Source organism: Haemaphysalis longicornis, unplaced genomic scaffold, assembly GCF_048455015.1.
Source record: "Haemaphysalis longicornis isolate Haplotype H1 unplaced genomic scaffold, Haemaphysalis longicornis Haplotype H1 scaffold_4, whole genome shotgun sequence".
Classification (NCBI taxonomy): Eukaryota; Metazoa; Arthropoda; class Arachnida; order Ixodida; family Ixodidae; genus Haemaphysalis; species Haemaphysalis longicornis.
The window spans coordinates 140,959,808-140,978,538 of record NW_027526361.1 but is presented as its reverse complement, the minus strand read 5'-3'; the positions used below and the strand labels follow the sequence as shown (position 1 = coordinate 140,978,538).

At 43.3% G+C, this 18,731-nt stretch overlaps 2 long non-coding RNA genes across 3 annotated transcripts; both read left to right on the top strand.

Annotated features, from left to right (window-relative positions):
• The first annotated feature begins 1,934 nt into the window (after positions 1-1,934).
• Positions 1,935-18,289, top strand: LOC144179422 (uncharacterized). The gene is made up of 3 exons (XR_013324221.1): positions 1,935-2,259; positions 4,697-4,781; positions 18,170-18,289. It is a non-coding gene; the product is annotated as an uncharacterized LOC144179422 (long non-coding RNA).
• LOC144179420 (uncharacterized) lies at positions 10,065-14,311 on the top strand. Of its 2 annotated transcripts, XR_013324220.1 has the most exons (5): positions 10,065-10,196; positions 11,435-11,576; positions 11,765-11,924; positions 12,012-12,134; positions 12,623-14,311. It is a non-coding gene; the product is annotated as an uncharacterized LOC144179420 (long non-coding RNA). The 2 variants fall into 2 exon arrangements; XR_013324219.1 differs by lacking the exon at positions 10,065-10,196 and having other exon boundaries at positions 10,361-11,576.
• Positions 18,290-18,731: the final 442 nt, after the last annotated feature.

Genomic DNA, 18,731 nt, shown 5'->3' with positions numbered 1-18,731 from the left:
AGGATAACTATTTGTTGCCTTACATTCTTTTTCTGGAGATTGTGCTTCCTCAAGTAAACATAAAGTCGAGCATGTAAGCCTTAATTATACTCGAAAGGTTAAGTTTTTTAGCTTGGCTAGAGATGGTAAGAAACAATGCCGATGGTTTGTGGAAATTCTGCAGCACTGTATACGTTCTTTCGTGCTAGTGAGGTCTGATAAATTCGCAGAATTAATATTACCAACTGGTACGTTTGTATGAAACAGTGGCGTAAGAAGGATACCTATTGAACGAGGCTGTTCGAAGTGCCTCGTCCCTCCCATTACGAAGAAAAAGTGGGAGGGAGAAGAATATACAGACCAGAAAAAGTAAAAAGAACACAAAAAGCCGAATAGAAAACGAAGCAATGAAAACAAAAACAACCTAAAAAGTGGCTTCCGATTGTCCTAGTCTGTGTTTTCCTTCAGGGTCGTTGTAAAATGGCTTATCCTTGCAACTAAATGCTGAGCGGTGTACTGTTTTTTGGGGCAGAGCTTGCGGTAGAAATATATTGCGACAGAAAAAAAAGGGACACAGCCAGACGAGAGCAACAACAATGTCAAAATACAACCTAAGGCAGAAAAACTTTAATTAAAGCACGGTTAAAAAAAAAAAAGGTCAATGAGCGGGTTTCGAACCTCCGCCCTTTGAATCAGTAGGCGAGTACTTAAAGGCCAACTGCACTCAAAATTTCGACCTCTTGAAAACCCTATTTTTGTATAGTCTGCTTGAAAAGAAGGCAACACGCAAAATACAACAGCTGAAATACGCGCGTGGACGCCGCAAGCGGCCAGCAAAAAACAGCGATTTTGAAACCGAAACCGAGGAGAGCGCGGCCATTGTAGTGACGTTGCAGCCGTCCAGCGAGCGGCCGGACGGTCACCAGCTCGGGGGAATGTCTGCGCGCAAGCTATACGCGCGCATGGGTGAAGCGCGCGCAGCAGAGCTCGACCGGTTCTCCAGCTGCGTGGCTGGCCAGAGGAAGAAGCCCCCGTCGGCTGGAACGTCACAGGCGCGTCATGGCTGTTTACGCGATCCGCCGATAGGTGCAGCGTGGTCTGCGGCGGAGCTTTTTTAAACGCTTCTGACTGATTAACGAGGCGTGTTACGGGGCTACCACTTGTGTCCCAGCTGATTTGAGGGTACTTACTACGCATTAAAAATAAATTTGGTCCACGTGAAATTTGAGTGCAGTTGGCCTTTAACCTCCAAGCCACCAAAACAGTACACGATCACGTCGTAAACCTAGGTGTAAATACTTGAGCTCACATAGTCTTGCTAAGCCTCCATTTCAGTGAATTGTTTGCCTGCGTGGATTTGACGCACGGTGCTTTTGTGTGCGTGCGCGCGCGTGTGTGTGTGTGTGTGTGTGTGTGTGTGTGTGTGTGCGTGCGCGCGCGCTCGCGCGCGTGTGTGTGTGTGTGTGTGTGTGTGTGTGTGTGTGTGTGTGTGTGTGTGTGTGTGTGTGTGTGTGTGTGTGTGTGTGTGTGTGTGTGTGTGTGTGTGTGTGTGCGTGTGTCTGCGTATGTCTGCGGGGAATAATTTTTTTATCCGGCCGTTCTGTTTGTGAAAAGCCCACAAACAGTGAATGGTGAATGCTTGGACGCTGAACAAAACACAAAACAGTCAATCTAGATGTAGATGACGATGATAATAACTTCGTTTGTTAATCCATTTTTATTCGCTTTTGAGTAGCAACAACTTACGACAACAAAAGACGTTGCTCGCATCAAGAAAATATACTGCCATTATATATATGTTTGCTTTTATAAACTTTAGGAAAATACTATAATGGCGTCTGCCTAGGTTGCTTCAGGGGTGATGATGAAGGAAGAAAGTAACTGCTAAAACTCTATGACTGCTAGATAGCCAACTGTAGTAATAAGTCTAGTCTAGGCTAGCATATATGCAGTCATTGTTATAGGTGCGCAAGAAAAGACGTGGCTGGTTCGTTGTGCGTGGTTTTGGTGGTTTGTTTTCGATTTGCTGGTGTTACGTGAATTACTACGTGCTCCTCCTGCCGTAATATTACGTGTTAGTGCTCTTGTGCCACCTGAAACATCGTGAGTGCTGGCAAAGCGTCTGTGTCGTCGCCGTACTGCGCTGCTGTAGCAAACGCACATCGAGGTCGCCATTTGACAAAATACCTGACAAGTTGTGCGTGCCTACGTGAATCAAGAGTCTCTACTGCAAGTTCCAGTCTGTCGACGCGACGTGTGAAAAATGCTGCGTGTTCTGCCGTAAGTAATTGTTTATCGTGGTGCATGTTAAAATTTTATTACGCGTTGCCGCAGTGCTGTTTTGTTAAACGTGTTGAGTATATTCCTTGGTGTTCGGCTCGCCGCGCTTCTTTTATTGTAAATTACCGGCTGCGTCGGCGCGGTCATAATGAGCTTCCAGGAGCGGCGGCCAGTATGCTGTGTGAGTGATCGACCCCCTTGCCATTGCCGGCAATGAAAACATTATGCTGACGGCCCAGCGGCCGCCGCTTGGCTTGGGTGGATTCGACGCTAAAGCTTGTTGCATGAAAAAAAAAAAAAAAAGAAAACTGCGTTAATGGTTGTAAAACAAAGCGCCCACTCCCCGATTTTTTTTTTTAGGAGGCAGTTGACCCACAGTATATTTTTTTACAGGACGTAGGCAGCTTAGCATTGTTCTAACGGGTAGTTTTCGTTTACGGGTAAAGAAATGCAAGGAGGCTGCATTACATTTGTAGTTATAATACGTAAGAGTTGCATAGACGTTGAATTTTCAACATTTAAGCATTGCTAGCAACTTTATTAGTAGTACCACATCCACAAGGTCTTTAGGCAGTGAACATTTGACCAGATAATTGTTTAGACGTCGCAGCTTGAAAACATGCTGTTCCAGCCTGCATTGCTGGGGCAGTCACAGGGCAGCTTTCACTGTTTTAATGCAAGAAATTTTTCCACCTTCCTAAGCTCATCCAGCATCGTCATGATCAGACAGAAATTCTTGTGTGGTGTGACATTATTTGTAGCTGGCTTGCATAAATTGTGTTGACCGTAACATGTTGAGCATGGGTTAAACGTGTTGATTCTTACAAATATGCATGTGATGGGGATACAATCACGGTGCGAAAAAGATTCAACAGGGCGTGGGCTTGCCACCGTGCTCCTTCACCATCCTGTTTTTTCGTTTCATCAGCATTTCAACTTGCCTACCCCTTAGAGGTATTGGCACGCTGAGACGTTCACCATGTGCCTCAGAGAGAATTTTAATGGCGCCATGAAGACAAAATACAAGTTTGTGTTATTCGAAAGATTTCGTGTGGTATGGTGCCCCTAGCACTTGTCCAAATGCAAACGATGCTTTATTCACTGAGAAATTCATTAATTTAAGCTAAAATTTTGGTTTTCCCGCTAAATCGTGCATTTTCATGGTCTGCAATGACATCACAGGAACCGACCGCTCTGCAGCCGATTGGGAAACCTTCTTTACCGTTAGTTAACCTACATGGTGCCACCATACCGTGGCAAGCCGCTTTCTGCTTTTGTTTTGTTTTTACCGTATTTAAACGTGGCTTGTTTTTGTTCAGCGAGAAAATAATCGTTTCGTGAAACATAGTGCTCGCTCCACAAATATGGCCGTTGCTTGTGTCAATCGGCCATTGTTGTCCGAGACAACCCCAAAGCCCCGCAGTCCTGTGCAGCTAAACCAAGCATAGTGCGCGCAGTACCAACAGCAGTACGCATCGGTACTTTTATGCTTACGTGTGCTTTCCTAACCTTTACTGTTGGTCCCACCATTCTTACTACTGTAAAAAGAATGTGCCCTAAATTTAAGCGCAAATAGTTCGTTCGGCAAGCTTATAGGCTCTGCCTAATTCGCGTTTGCTGTTGCCGCCCTCCGCTAACTGCAGAGCTGGCTGGTATGACATAGGTTCTGTTGCGGGAAATGAGCTAGTGGGTCGCATGGCCATTTCCTTTGTTCCTAATTTGTAGCTTATTTGAGTGGAGTTAATGTTAAAAATGCTGTCAGCGTGATTCTAGCAACGGAATCCTTTGAATGAACCAAACTTGTGTTTTCTCTTCATGGCTCCTTTAAAAGCCGTAACCACGTTTTGCACCCTCTGGACCAGAGAATATGCTTGCACAGTGGAAATCTGGGGCCACAGATTTCTACAACCTAGGGATATTTAATAGGCTTAGTTTAACATTAATTCAGTGTAAGGATGCTTCTGTTCCTTTAAAGTATGGCTGAAAGCCTTGTAAGGATTGTCATGTATGTACAGTGCTCACGGATTGAAACGCGACACTGCAAGCGCGTGGCCTGCGCTACATGCAGCGCCGCCAGTGGACGCCCGTGGAAGCTAGGTGTTGCATCGTGGTATACCACGAGGATGAGTGTTTTGACCATAAGCTTGCTGCTTCCGGTTGCCAATAAGCGGGGTAGTGGTTCCCCGCAGCGACAGCGGTGCACTGTCAGCGACAGCGGCGTCCATGGACGGCGCTGCATGTATTGGCGGCCACGCGCTCGCAGTGTTGCGTTTCAGTCAGTGAGCACTGTACTTATTTTTTAGCTTGAAAGAACTGAAGGTGCCTTTTTTGCACCTACAAAAAAGAAATTCTGTCATGTCCTGTCAGAGCGAGTATTTCACGGCATTATACCGCATATTTACGGCTTGTTTACTACTTGAACTTCCATTTTTTACAGGGCCAGGTGTTTGACATGGAGGATGTACGTTGTGAGCTACCAGAAGAATTGGCTGCCTCCTGTTTCTATCTATCCTGCACGACCTGTAAGTGGAGTTCATTACGGCTGTGAAATGCATGAAAATCTCGATTTTGAAGGCTGAGAGAACATGAAAACATAGAAAACCATTGTGGCATTCTTGTGGTACCTTAGTGATATTAAGACATAAGAACATTGCAGAGATGGGGCAAAAAATAAGGAACCGATGAGGGTGAGAAACTTCCTGGTACCTTTCTTATTTTTTTTGTCGCATCAGGGCTGCATCCTTGCTCCATGAATTAATTAATAACGACTTTGTCACCCTTGTTCACTGTGGTAGTTGCGTGGTGCCCACAGACAGTGTGTGGGGATTTTTCTTCTACCGCCTATTACAGATGAACTAGATCTTTAGACTTCTACTCAAAAGTCATATTATGGATTACATTACATGAGTGAAACAATTCCATGCACCCAGAAATAGAATTTAGGTGAATTCACTTCAATGCCCTAGATGCAACTTGTGCCTAGCAGTGAAAAGGGTGTATTGCGTGCCTTTTTGCCACTGTGTTTCATGTAGTGTAATGAGTCTCACTGGCCATCGTAGCCCCCCCCCCCCCCCCCGAACAGCTATTTACTCTAGCAAATATAATGATGGTCCTAATTGTAGAAGGGTACCCGCTGCGGTGGCTCAGTGGCTAAGGCGTTGCGCTGCTGAGCACGAGGTCGCGGGTTCGATTCCCGGCCGCGGCGGCTGCTTTTCTGATGGAGGCGAAAAGCAAAAAAGCCTGTGTGTACGAGATTTCGGCGCATGATAAAGATCCCCAGGTGGTCAAAATTAATCCGGAGCCCTCCACTATACCGCACCTCATCGCCTGCGTTGCGTCGGCGCGTTAAACCCTACAATCAATCAATTGTAGAAGGGTACTCAGCAATTGAAGAAAGAGCTGTGGGGGGTTCTGGTTTGTGTATCAGACTTTGTTTGGAATATTGTTATGTAGCCACGGATAATCCAGGGTTTTTGTAAAAATATAGATTATCGGAGCAAACTTGTGCTCCGCAGTAAACATAAAAAAACACAAACCTCGAAGGAGTCAGCAAAGGGATGTGCATGGATGAGCGTTGGCGAATTGAATGCTGCAGGGTTTCTTTTGCACTCGTTCATTTAGATCGAGAACATTTTCAATAAAAAACAGGAAAAGCTAGGATAGGGATCGCAAAGCAACACCCTTTCCATATCAAACAGGACTGCTGGTGCAGCATACAAAGGAAAAAGGGGAAAAAGACGGTTCCCTTAAAAAAGGATAAGATTGCAGGGTGTGGCCAGGTGCTTGTAACAAAATATTTTGTAAACAAATCAAATGGCGTGGTTGGGGGCAATATTATGATGTTTATAGTAGGAAAAACCTGCATTATTTCCGAACAGTATGAATGCTCTGTGTGCAAACATATGCAAAAATGCTTGTGTGTTTTTAGCATTTGAGTGCACGTTACAGAGTAGTCAGCTCAAGTTACTGCGGTAGCTTTCCTCATTGCTGGTAAGCATAAACCCTGAAATTAAATTTGCTGTATTCGACCGCTTTAACCCTTTCACTGTCACTGATGTTCTGGTTTGTCTTCGAATTTCTCCTCCACGGTGTCACTGACATACCGGTGCGTTTTCTGTTGTGCGTTGTAAAATTCGTGCCATGGTGCAAAGTTGGCGCACCTGCACTCTTTGTGCTATCTGTCAAATCTTTCTAGTAGCTTGTATTTTCACAAAGTACAGAGCGACCACGCCCATCTTTCGCTGCTTGGGGGTCACTCCGTGCACTGTACATCTGTTGGGATGAGTGACCACGTGGCACGCGTGCAATGATGGGTGCAAGTGTGCTATCCACCACGTTTTTCTAGGGTTGTTTTTTATTTCTGTTCCCATGTCTGCTACCCATCGACACAAGGAAATATAAAAAGTGAGGAGCCAACCTAGAGGTTGGTCAGTTCATGGTGATGTACATTTTGCTTTTTGTAAGCAAGCACAGACAAACAAACTAGACAATGCAAGTGCTGTCTCGTAAACGAAATGCACAATAAAACTGCTGGCTTTATAGGTTCCAAAGAACGCGTAGACACAAGCAACTACTCATGATGACGACTGATCAATGCCTGTCTTAGCATGTTCATGCAATTTTATGTTGCCTTCCCTGCCCCCCTCCCCCCCCCCCCCATATTGCTTTGTTCCCACAGTGCTGCTGCAATAATCTCATCTCAAATGTTCTTGCGAGGCTGTATAAATGCCCGTCATGAGGAGGCCATGAATCTAAACAGTACTTAGTTCTGGGTTGTGTTGCCTATGTAACAGTATGTCATATTTGATGTTCGTAAGCTCATTAGTTAATTTATGTGGTCTAAATTTTGTGGCTAATTTTGCTACCTAGAAGTTATACCTTCTCTTTCAGGATACTTGGTTCAGTTTTGTATGGGAACACTCCTTTATATTTATAAGCATAACCAGCAAATGTTTAAGACGTGTTTGTTTAAACCCCTTCATATGCGATCAATGCGTTTGTCATTTCACACTCTTAATCTTGTTCCATGTAAGTTCCAGTTAAACGGGGCGATCCACATATTTTTATCTGGATCCAAACGAAGAATAACTGGAACGAGAGATATAAGTGGATCTTATCTGGAACTGTCCATTTGTTTTCTTTAGGTTTGTGTTTATTATGTGGAACCGAATAAATGAGGGGATGCGCTGTCGACCGTTCCAGTTACTGTTCCACTTATGTCCCAGTAAAAATTTTGGACAGTGCTTTTGTATATTTTTTGCTCGTGTCTTGTTCCACATAACTTGTGCGCTGCAGTGAAGTATGCACTGAATCGTGCATTAACTGGAACAATGAACCACATATATATTTGACGCGCTTTGGCGCACAAGCACACGCACAAGCACTTGCACGCACACGCCCACAGACATAGATACAGACACGAACGCACACCCACGCACCCACACATACACACACACATGCATGCAGTCACACACGCACACACGCACGCACCACATAAAATTTAATAAACTTCGTCGATATCTAAGGAACTGTCTTAGAGCAGTTTACTTATATAAGACGGCTAAGACGTATTTTTAGTGACGTTATTTGACAGAAAACAATATGTCCACTGCTATAACAACACCGTACAAAGCATGAAAGGTGCGAGAAAAGGGTATCTTAGCGAAAATAGAAATTTCACGAACCCCTTTCAGGTTGTCTGCGGCGCTCAGACCGCTTTAGTGAATATCGTCTTTTGCTAATTGCAGACGCGCAGTACGTCTGAAATCACCAATGACTTGAATTTCAGAAGGACCAGATGTCCCCAGGTTCTCCTGCGTTTAGGATAGAGCCGTGGTAGTGCTGAAGAATTCATTGGGCTTTTGTGGATACCTCATAAAGAAATATATATAGTTGTTGAGACTATTGCAAGTTCTGCATTTGGTTCACAAAGCGTCGCAGAAACATTGTTTTTTGCTCAATGCTCAGCCATCAGCTCGCTGTGTTGTAGTACGTGCACAATTTTAAGTTCTTTACAGGAACGTATGAATGGCTACAATCTGCTGTAAAATATGTACTTAGTCCACTTTATTTATGCCCTGATGCGGTATATACATAGTGTTAACCGACTGTGCCGCATTTTACACTGCACGCAGCATGTCACGAATGCAGTTATATAGGCTTGGATGTTCGTTAGCATTTTTCGTCTCGTGCATGCTATTAAGGGTGACTCACCGGATCCAATTCATATGGGACTCACTAATTCATGACGCAAATTCATGAGACTTACTAATTCAAAAGCACCATGTACCGATACAAGAAGTTTTACAAATTCACAGAAATGACACTAACGACCTGGTTTGCTTCTTCTAGAAATACAGTAGACCCTCGTTAAGACGAACTTGGTTAAAACGAACACTGATTAAGAACCACAACATTTTTCTCTCGTAACGTCCACAATGCAATACACCTCCGCTTAAGACGAATTTCGGATAATACGCATACATTTTTACGGTCCGTTCGGGTTCGTCTTAACGGGAGTCTGCTGTGTATCATTTCTTTGCAGAGATAAAAAAAAAGAAACGCATTTTGGTTTATCCAGTCTTCACTGGAAGGTGCTAGCGGTCTCACCATGCGAGAGTTTTATTTCTTTGTTTCAGTAGAGAAGCGACATATATCTAAAATAAGCAAACTAGGCCGTTGTGAATATCGGTATGTATTTGTAAAACTATTCGTATTGGTGCACGATGGTTTTTAAGTCCGTTGGTCATGACGTAGTAAGTCCGATAGGAATGCTAACATGTGAGTCCCTTTTAATTTCCACAAGCAAAAACAAGAGCCTCTTTGCAAAGAGCGGTTGACTGGGTGAACGGAACTAAACCTAGATATACCACTTGATACCTGCATTATTTTGTATGTATTAATGCTGAAATGACATTGTAATTCCTAATTATGCTGTGCAGTAACGGCAAAAATACGCAGAGTTAACTTGCTGTTGCTGTGTCTTGTCATAGTAATTGAAGTTCATTGAATGACCCGCCTTCTCCAGCTGCTTCCCCAGTTGCTGTTTTCCTGTAGTATTGGTGTTCAGGAGGGAAAAGGGCTGGGAAACGGGCCGATGTATTATTACTTACTAATTAGCTGTAAGTAGCTTTATATAACGTGGGTATCTAAGAGCGTCGCAGTATATTTTATTGACTACGGAAAGGCTTGTTGTCAAGAAAAGCAGTAAATGAAGCCACACCCTTTTGCATTCATTGTAAACAGTAACGGAGAAATTGTCATCCAAAGTTAAGCTCGGATATCGCACGCACTCACGGCCCTCCGCGAGAAACAACTTTAGCCAGTACTAACGCGCTAACGCGGCTATTATCTGAGCTTTGTTTCGGCCTCAGCGGGCGTAAACGTCCGCTTAGACGCATACGCCCGTTTTCCGAATCCCATAAAAGCCATCACGTGTGCCGAGTTTGTATGAGTTCTTATGCGGGCGCATCGCCAAAGCCTCCGCGAGAACGAAAGTACGCCGAAGCCATGAGGAAAAGACCGCCACTCCAGTAGCGCATTCAATGCGCATGCGTCAGCGGCAGCACGGCAGAGCTGTTTTTGCGTTGATTCACGGTACAGTGGGGCTGCAACGGGTACGATGACGACGGATGAAAATCGGGACTGCGTCAACACTTTAAACGACAGCAGCGCTCCCATCTTCCAGGATTCCCTCCGCTAATTTTACGGTCTTGCGCATGCAGCGCCACCAGTGGCACTCCCAAGCGGGTTTCTCAATTGCTCGCGCGATGCGCCTGATATATACTAAAGAAATTCTCGGTCACGCTGGCGAGAACCGTTAGCGCCGTTAGCAGTTTAAATGGGTTGATTGCGGCGTGCAACTGCGAATTTTTTCATATCCCTGGGCTGTATTTCCTGCTCGACGATGTGGAGTTTTGCCAGGAGGCGCAAAAAAGGTCAGTGCTGCTTATTTATGTGCTGGTAAAGGTTGTTGTTCAGTGACATCCTTGTTAACTGCGTCCGATAAACACACCGCGTCTATGCCCGTTGTTCGTGTGTCGTTCATGCTTGTGGTCGCGGCGTGTAACATTTTGTGTTGGAGAAATGTTTGCAGCCGTAATTTACCAAAACTCCCGTGTTCGTGGGTCAGAGTCGGCTGGACATTTCTGACTGCGTACGTCAGAAGTTCCTGGTTTGCGCGTTTCATGAGTGGATGTTCCCTTACTCTATGGCTTTGCTTAGTTGTATATTGACGGTAGCTGTGTATGTCTGCGGTAGCGAATCTTCTCGGGTTAGTCGCTCGCGATAATCGCGCGTGCACACGTGTACAACTTCCAAGCAAGTTTGTCGGAGCGTCCGTCCTTAGATTTATTTGTATTTTTAAAACTTGCGTGGTAATTGCGGCGTTGTGTTAGTCTGATGAGTAGAATGCCATTTACTGTGCTTACCAGACCGAAAGTCTTCGACCTTGCCCGTTGCGCGCAAGGTAGACGCTATTTCGAGTTGTGTTGATGTGCTTTCAAGGCGTCAGCTTACGTTTATCTGTGCAGTGTGTTATGCAGTTCCATGTTTCTTCCAATTCCTTTGACCAATTGAGATGATCTATTTTACATTGCCTGAAGTGTAGAGAAATGGAAGGGGCAGTGGTTGTCTTAGCAGTACCGCAGTAACAAACGTTTCTTTTGTAGAGGGGAAGAAATATGTGGAAACACGCAGCGGGTATATAGAAAGTGTGCTGCCGTTTCTATGCTGTTAATGTCAGTGGTAACTTGAGACTTCAGGATAATTATCCAATATCCATAATTAGTGGTTGCTACTTCACGAACCGCGTTAGAAATAAGCCACTCTTGCATTTTTATGCCGTCAATGTCGGTGGCAACCCGAGAGTCAAAATAATTTCCGACAACGCTCCGGTGATAAGTTCTTGCATCACTATGTGCACCCAACATTAACCCATTTCTGTGCTTCCTTGAACTTAGAAAATGTACTGCGAAAGCAGATTGCTACATTCTGTATTCGATCTGTGTAACCTGTCCAGAGGCAGACTATGGCTGACTGTGGAGAAATTTGTCTCTACACTGGTAGTTTGCGACAATTGTTTTCCTTTGTCTGAAGAACAGAAATTAAAACGAATTATTTCCATTCCTTACATATACCTGTGAAATCATGGCTGTGGCATTCACTGTGGCTGAAGACATCTTCGGCACGCCGAGGCGTCGTCGTGACAAGTGTGACAGATTGTGAATGCATTGTGGAAGTCATAAAGCCACGAAAGAGTGCCTCTTGAGTGTTGCGTATTATACAGACGTTCACCACTCCGCATGGAGCAATGACAGGTGAGCCTAAAAATGTTCAAATATTTTTATATTTAAAATTGTTTCGCCTGAAAACGTTACCAGGGCTCGGGATGCAAAATAAATTTTAGCACAACTAATCAGGCCTTGTACGAGATCTTGTAGTACTCCCTTCTAAGAGGGAAGCGTAAATTTATGCTTCGATATTTTTATACTGTTTTTATTTCTAGGAAATAGGGCGGACCGGGACTTAAAACAATGGAACAAGGAATGCATACTGCCATTTTCCTGGTTCTTGAAGGCGTGTGTTCACCGTTCTTGAAGTCGTGTGTTCACAAAAAGAAAACACGTGAAAGCCGTTGTACGGGATGAAATCATTGCATTCTACAAGTAAGTACGCACTCCCAGTTCTGGAACTTTGATGGTCCCTTTTTAGGTAGTTGCATTATACGTAATGGCTTCGGAACACCATTTCAGTGACAACTTGACCTGTAGGTGAAAACGACAGTAGGAGCTTTTGGGAACACGTTGGCAAAACTTTCCTGGAAAATCACTCCGAGGAGGCCCTGCCAGGAACGCCTGCATCTTAATTTTAGTTGGGTAAGTTGGCATTTTATTTTTGTGGGACTCAATTTATGGTAGTGTTTATTGAAGCTGGCATTTTATTTTTGCGGGACTGAATTTGTGGTAGTTTTCTTTGTAGCAAAATCTTACTGTTAAGAATAAATCGTGAACTCCAAATTGGAAAATACCTTCACATTCAGCCTGTTTCGGATGCTGCAACATGTGGACAAAAAGACTATTATTTTGCTTTCAAGTTTTGCAAACATTTTGCTTTCACATTGAGAGTTGCTGCTGTGATAATACGGCGCCACGGCCACGCCCAATGCGGTTGCTTTCCAAAATTAGAGAACTGCCATTGACAGTCTGTGCTAATATTTTTTGTACATTGTTAGCAGCATTCCCAGAAAAGAAACCAAGAAATCGCTGATATTTCAATCAATTACTGTGCTATAAAAGGGGTATTCTAAGCAACTCACTCATTTAAAGCCATCGTCTAACAAAATTTTCTTGTTCCTTCCTTAAAGGTACATGACGTGGTCCAGTTATTCTCGACGTCCAGTTATTTTGAGAGAAGAGAATGGCAGCGTAAATATTGTCTGCAAGAAACACGTCATGGATTTTCCGCCTGCATTGTCGCATCAAGATGTGGTCATCCACCTCGCCGTATATTTCATCTTAATCTCCTGAAACTTTTGCGACTTTGGAGAGTTCTTGGGACTTTTGCAGAGAGTTCTTGGCCATTTAACAGTGGCCTGGTGTCATTTAAGTTTAAAGCTCTGTTGAAAGACTTGATGTGGTCACTCTACTTGGGGTTTTAAATTATTGTTAGACGTTTAAGCCTATTCGGAAAGATATGTCGTGGTTCAAATGATTGGTAGATGCAAGCGGCATGTCAACTGCAAAAGTGAAGTCGTGCTTTCCTTTGCAATTTTTCATTATTGGCACAAAGCGCAGGCTGCCTTTGCCGCTGCTCTGTTACTCTGGTAATGTAGCTAATGGCACTGCACTGTAACGTTTTTATTATTCAAGTGCAGCTCGAAATTTTTTTCCATGGCAGTGCTGCTGTTGATGGATGCAAACGTGAGAGTAATTATTTACACAGACGGTTTGGGGTTTTATTAATCAATTTTTGTACTGTATCTTAGCTGACACCTAGGCCCTAGAAGAATGCGAAATATACATATTTGGCTTGAAAAAGTTGTTTACTTTGGACAAAGTTGCATTTCTCGCTTGTTAGAGGCAGTGCTTTGGTCACAAGCATACTGTCGTCATGATAGTAGGGTTTGTATAGCACGCAACTGAATTTTACCTCAGATAAATGTTTCGGCTGGAAAAATGCTTCCAAGTTCGCTTGGTAAAATTGGTCACCTGTATGTTTCAACGCTACCTGGCTTGGTTATTTGGGATGTCTGAATTGTTCTTGAGGGAACTAATAACGTCTTTAGAGTTAGGCTGCTTGATAAATTTTAAAATGCGTAACATGCTCTGAGCTATCTGGTTTGTAAAATTTTGTAAGATTCACACTGGGTGCTATGAGCTTTTTTTTTGGATAAGTTATTAAATAGCTACAAATTGTCGGGGAAAGAACGCGGCTTCAGTGAAAGGCTTTTTCAGGGCGCGTATATAGTCGGTTTTGGCTACAGTTAGCTTGATATTACAGTTAGCTTGATATTGATATATGGTGTATGTTTTAGTTGTGCAATAGTGCCACATGCTTCCGGTAATTTTTTCTGTGCAAATGTTAAATTGTTAGTATTGGCTCCGGTGTTCTTTTCCTACACTCTTGCAGGTCTTGTGATAATCCAACCGTGTATGGCTTGTATTTTTGGCTTTTCCTTACAATTTATTAGCAAACTGCATTTTTTGGAACCGGGATGCGTAAACATGGTATGGCAAGCGCTGTGGGTACTTCCGCATTTGCGGTACCTGATTTCATGTCATAAAACAGCATATTTTATGCTCACTGTTGTGTAATGCTTTTTGAGTTACTGCGAGGGTAGATGTACAAGTCTGTTTGTGAGGCGGTTGCGCTTAAAGCCATCTTTATTACCCACGTGTTTTTAGCAAAAAAGAATGGTAAATATTAGCAAAAATAGGAAAATGCCACTTAGATCGTTTTGGCCACTTGATATCGTTTTGGTATTTGATCCTGTACGCTGGTCATTTTCTGCCCAAGTGGAAACAGATATGTCTCCGTATCGCAAATGTACGCAATAATACGAGCGAATAAAATTTCCTTAGTGTTTTTAAAAGTATTGTATCAATGCTAATAGTTGGTTTGGTGTGTATTTTAATGCGAGTCTTGTTTCTTTTACATGCAGCCAAAACCCAGAACAGGATTCGGCGGATGAAGCCAAAGTCTCTGTGTGCCGCTCCAGGTATCTCAGACCAACTTTTATATAGAACTGTGCTCCGATAGGCAACTGTTGGGAACTGTCAGGGACCACACTGCTGCGGCGGTTTCTGTTTTCCAATTGTTGGTATCACTGTGGGCCATATGTCAAGGCTGCGTTAGAATGGTGCTTGCGGTTTCCTTCTGATACCAATGCATCCGCCAGCCTGGCAAATGACCTCAGTTTATACCAACAGGAAAGCAGATATGTTGGAAAAGTGGAGTCCCATAGACAGCTTCTCGACGTCTATCGGAACACCGTTTTATATAAACAGCTGGTCTGAAGGTACCTGGAACGGCGCACCGGATAAATCCATAATCATTTTACGTGGATCAGTGTTCCAGTAACTTACACTACCAGTTTATTTGGAACAGTGATCCGTATATTTTTATTTGGAACGCCGATCCAGATAATATAGCTGCAAAAATATGTGGTGCACTGTTCCACTTACATTTTCAGGATATGTGGAACACGGTTCCAAATATATAAGTGGAACTTTTTTGCAAAAAAGTTCCAGTTACTAAGTGGATCTTATGTGGATCCAGATTAAGAGTGTAAGTACGCACTCCCAGTTCTGGAACTTTGATGGTCCCTTTTTAGGTAGTTGCATTATACGTAATGGCTTCGGAACACCATTTCAGCGACAACTTGACCTGTAGGTGAAAACGACAGTAGGAGCTTTTGGGAACACGTTGGCAAAACTTTCCTGGAAAATCACTCCGAGGAGGCCCTGCCAGGAACGCCTGCATCTTAATTTTAGTTGGGTAAGTTGGCATTTTATTTTTGTGGGACTCAATTTATGGTAGTGTTTATTGAAGCTGGCATTTTATTTTTGCGGGACTGAATTTGTGGTAGTTTTCTTTGTAGCAAAATCTTACTGTTAAGAATAAATCGTGAACTCCAAATTGGAAAATACCTTCACATTCAGCCTGTTTCGGATGCTGCAACATGTGGACAAAAAGACTAGTATTTTGCTTTCAAGTTTTGCAAACATTTTGCTTTCACATTGAGAGTTGCTGCTGTGATAATACGGCGCCACGGCCACGCCCAATGCGGTTGCTTTCCAAAATTAGAGAACTGCCATTGACAGTCTGTGCTAATATTTTTTGTACATTGTTAGCAGCATTCCCAGAAAAGAAACCAAGAAATCGCTGATATTTCAATCAATTACTGTGCTATAAAAGGGGTATTCTAAGCAACTCACTCATTTAAAGCCATCGTCTAACAAAATTTTCTTGTTCCTTCCTTAAAGGTACATGACGTGGTCCAGTTATTCTCGACGTCCAGTTATTTTGAGAGAAGAGAATGGCAGCGTAAATATTGTCTGCAAGAAACACGTCATGGATTTTCCGCCTGCATTGTCGCATCAAGATGTGGTCATCCACCTCGCCGTATATTTCATCTTAATCTCCTGAAACCTTTGCGACTTTGGAGAGTTCTTGGGACTTTTGCAGAGAGTTCTTGGCCATTTAACAGTGGCCTGGTGTCATTTAAGTTTAAAGCTCTGTTGAAAGACTTGATGTGGTCACTCTACTTGGGGTTTTAAATTATTGTTAGACGTTTAAGCCTATTCGGAAAGATATGTCGTGGTTCAAATGATTGGTAGATGCAAGCGGCATGTCAACTGCAAAAGTGAAGTCGTGCTTTCCTTTGCAATTTTTCATTATTGGCACAAAGCGCAGGCTGCCTTTGCCGCTGCTCTGTTACTCTGGTAATGTAGCTAATGGCACTGCACTGTAACGTTTTTATTATTCAAGTGCAGCTCGAAATTTTTTTCCATGGCAGTGCTGCTGTTGATGGATGCAAACGTGAGAGTAATTATTTACACAGACGGTTTGGGGTTTTATTAATCAATTTTTGTACTGTATCTTAGCTGACACCTAGGCCCTAGAAGAATGCGAAATATACATATTTGGCTTGAAAAAGTTGTTTACTTTGGACAAAGTTGCATTTCTCGCTTGTTAGAGGCAGTGCTTTGGTCACAAGCATACTGTCGTCATGATAGTAGGGTTTGTATAGCACGCAACTGAATTTTACCTCAGATAAATGTTTCGGCTGGAAAAATGCTTCCAAGTTCGCTTGGTAAAATTGGTCACCTGTATGTTTCAACGCTACCTGGCTTGGTTATTTGGGATGTCTGAATTGTTCTTGAGGGAACTAATAACGTCTTTAGAGTTAGGCTGCTTGATAAATTTTAAAATGCGTAACATGCTCTGAGCTATCTGGTTTGTAAAATTTTGTAAGATTCACACTGGGTGCTATGAGCTTTTTTTTTGGATAAGTTATTAAATAGCTACAAATTGTCGGGGAAAGAACGCGGCTTCAGTGAAAGGCTTTTTCAGGGCGCGTATATAGTCGGTTTTGGCTACAGTTAGCTTGATATTACAGTTAGCTTGATATTGATATATGGTGTATGTTTTAGTTGTGCAATAGTGCCACATGCTTCCGGTAATTTTTTCTGTGCAAATGTTAAATTGTTAGTATTGGCTCCGGTGTTCTTTTCCTACACTCTTGCAGGTCTTGTGATAATCCAACCGTGTATGGCTTGTATTTTTGGCTTTTCCTTACAATTTATTAGCAAACTGCATTTTTTGGAACCGGGATGCGTAAACATGGTATGGCAAGCGCTGTGGGTACTTCCGCATTTGCGGTACCTGATTTCATGTCATAAAACAGCATATTTTATGCTCACTGTTGTGTAATGCTTTTTGAGTTACTGCGAGGGTAGATGTACAAGTCTGTTTGTGAGGCGGTTGCGCTTAAAGCCATCTTTATTACCCACGTGTTTTTAGCAAAAAAGAATGGTAAATATTAGCAAAAATAGGAAAATGCCACTTAGATCGTTTTGGCCACTTGATATCGTTTTGGTATTTGATCCTGTACGCTGGTCATTTTCTGCCCAAGTGGAAACAGATATGTCTCCGTATCGCAAATGTACGCAATAATACGAGCGAATAAAATTTCCTTAGTGTTTTTAAAAGTATTGTATCAATGCTAATAGTTGGTTTGGTGTGTATTTTAATGCGAGTCTTGTTTCTTTTACATGCAGCCAAAACCCAGAACAGGATTCGGCGGATGAAGCCAAAGTCTCTGTGTGCCGCTCCAGGTATCTCAGACCAACTTTTATATAGAACTGTGCTCCGATAGGCAACTGTTGGGAACTGTCAGGGACCACACTGCTGCGGCGGTTTCTGTTTTCCAATTGTTGGTATCACTGTGGGCCATATGTCAAGGCTGCGTTAGAATGGTGCTTGCGGTTTCCTTCTGATACCAATGCATCCGCCAGCCTGGCAAATGACCTCAGTTTATACCAACAGGAAAGCAGATATGTTGGAAAAGTGGAGTCCCATAGACAGCTTCTCGACGTCTATCGGAACACCGTTTTATATAAACAGCTGGTCTGAAGGTACCTGGAACGGCGCACCGGATAAATCCATAATCATTTTACGTGGATCAGTGTTCCAGTAACTTACACTACCAGTTTATTTGGAACAGTGATCCGTATATTTTATTTGGAACGCCGATCCAGATAATATAGCTGCAAAAATATGTGGTGCACTGTTCCACTTACATTTTCAGGATATGTGGAACACGGTTCCAAATATATAAGTGGAACTTTTTTGCAAAAAAGTTCCAGTTACTAAGTGGATCTTATGTGGATCCAGATTAAGAGTGCAGGTTCAAGCGTGGCAGTGGCTATCCCGTCCTGTGAGGGGTAAAGATGAGGCGACACCTGGTGTGGCAGGCGGCAGCAGCACGTATGGATCCAACCTGAATAAAATAGTCAGGTTTGCAAGAGTCGTGTGATTCATGTGATTTTTGTCAGCTTGCTCTTACAGAAACAGCTGCAGCATAAAACAGTGACTGTGGAGCTGGCTGACATTTTCTACATGCAGCTGGCTGTGGGGCACTGTTATTTGACAGCATGCAAAGGGCACTCAAAAGGTGGAAGCTTGTGGGATACGTAGAGGACGGAAACATAAAGGATTCTTGGAGGACGCAGAAAGTCGGTGGCGAAATTTCAATACAGGGGACACACAAGGGACGAATGCGGTCTGTTGCCTTCAAGACATATAGGGGACACACAAAGGCCGTATGGTGTCTGTGTTGCCTTTGGGAGATAGACTGGACGCATGGAGGACGGAAACACACGGGACACTTGGAGTACGCAGAAAGTCGGTGGCGAAATTCCAACACAGAGGAAACACACAGGACGCACGCAGTCTGTTTCCTTCGGGAC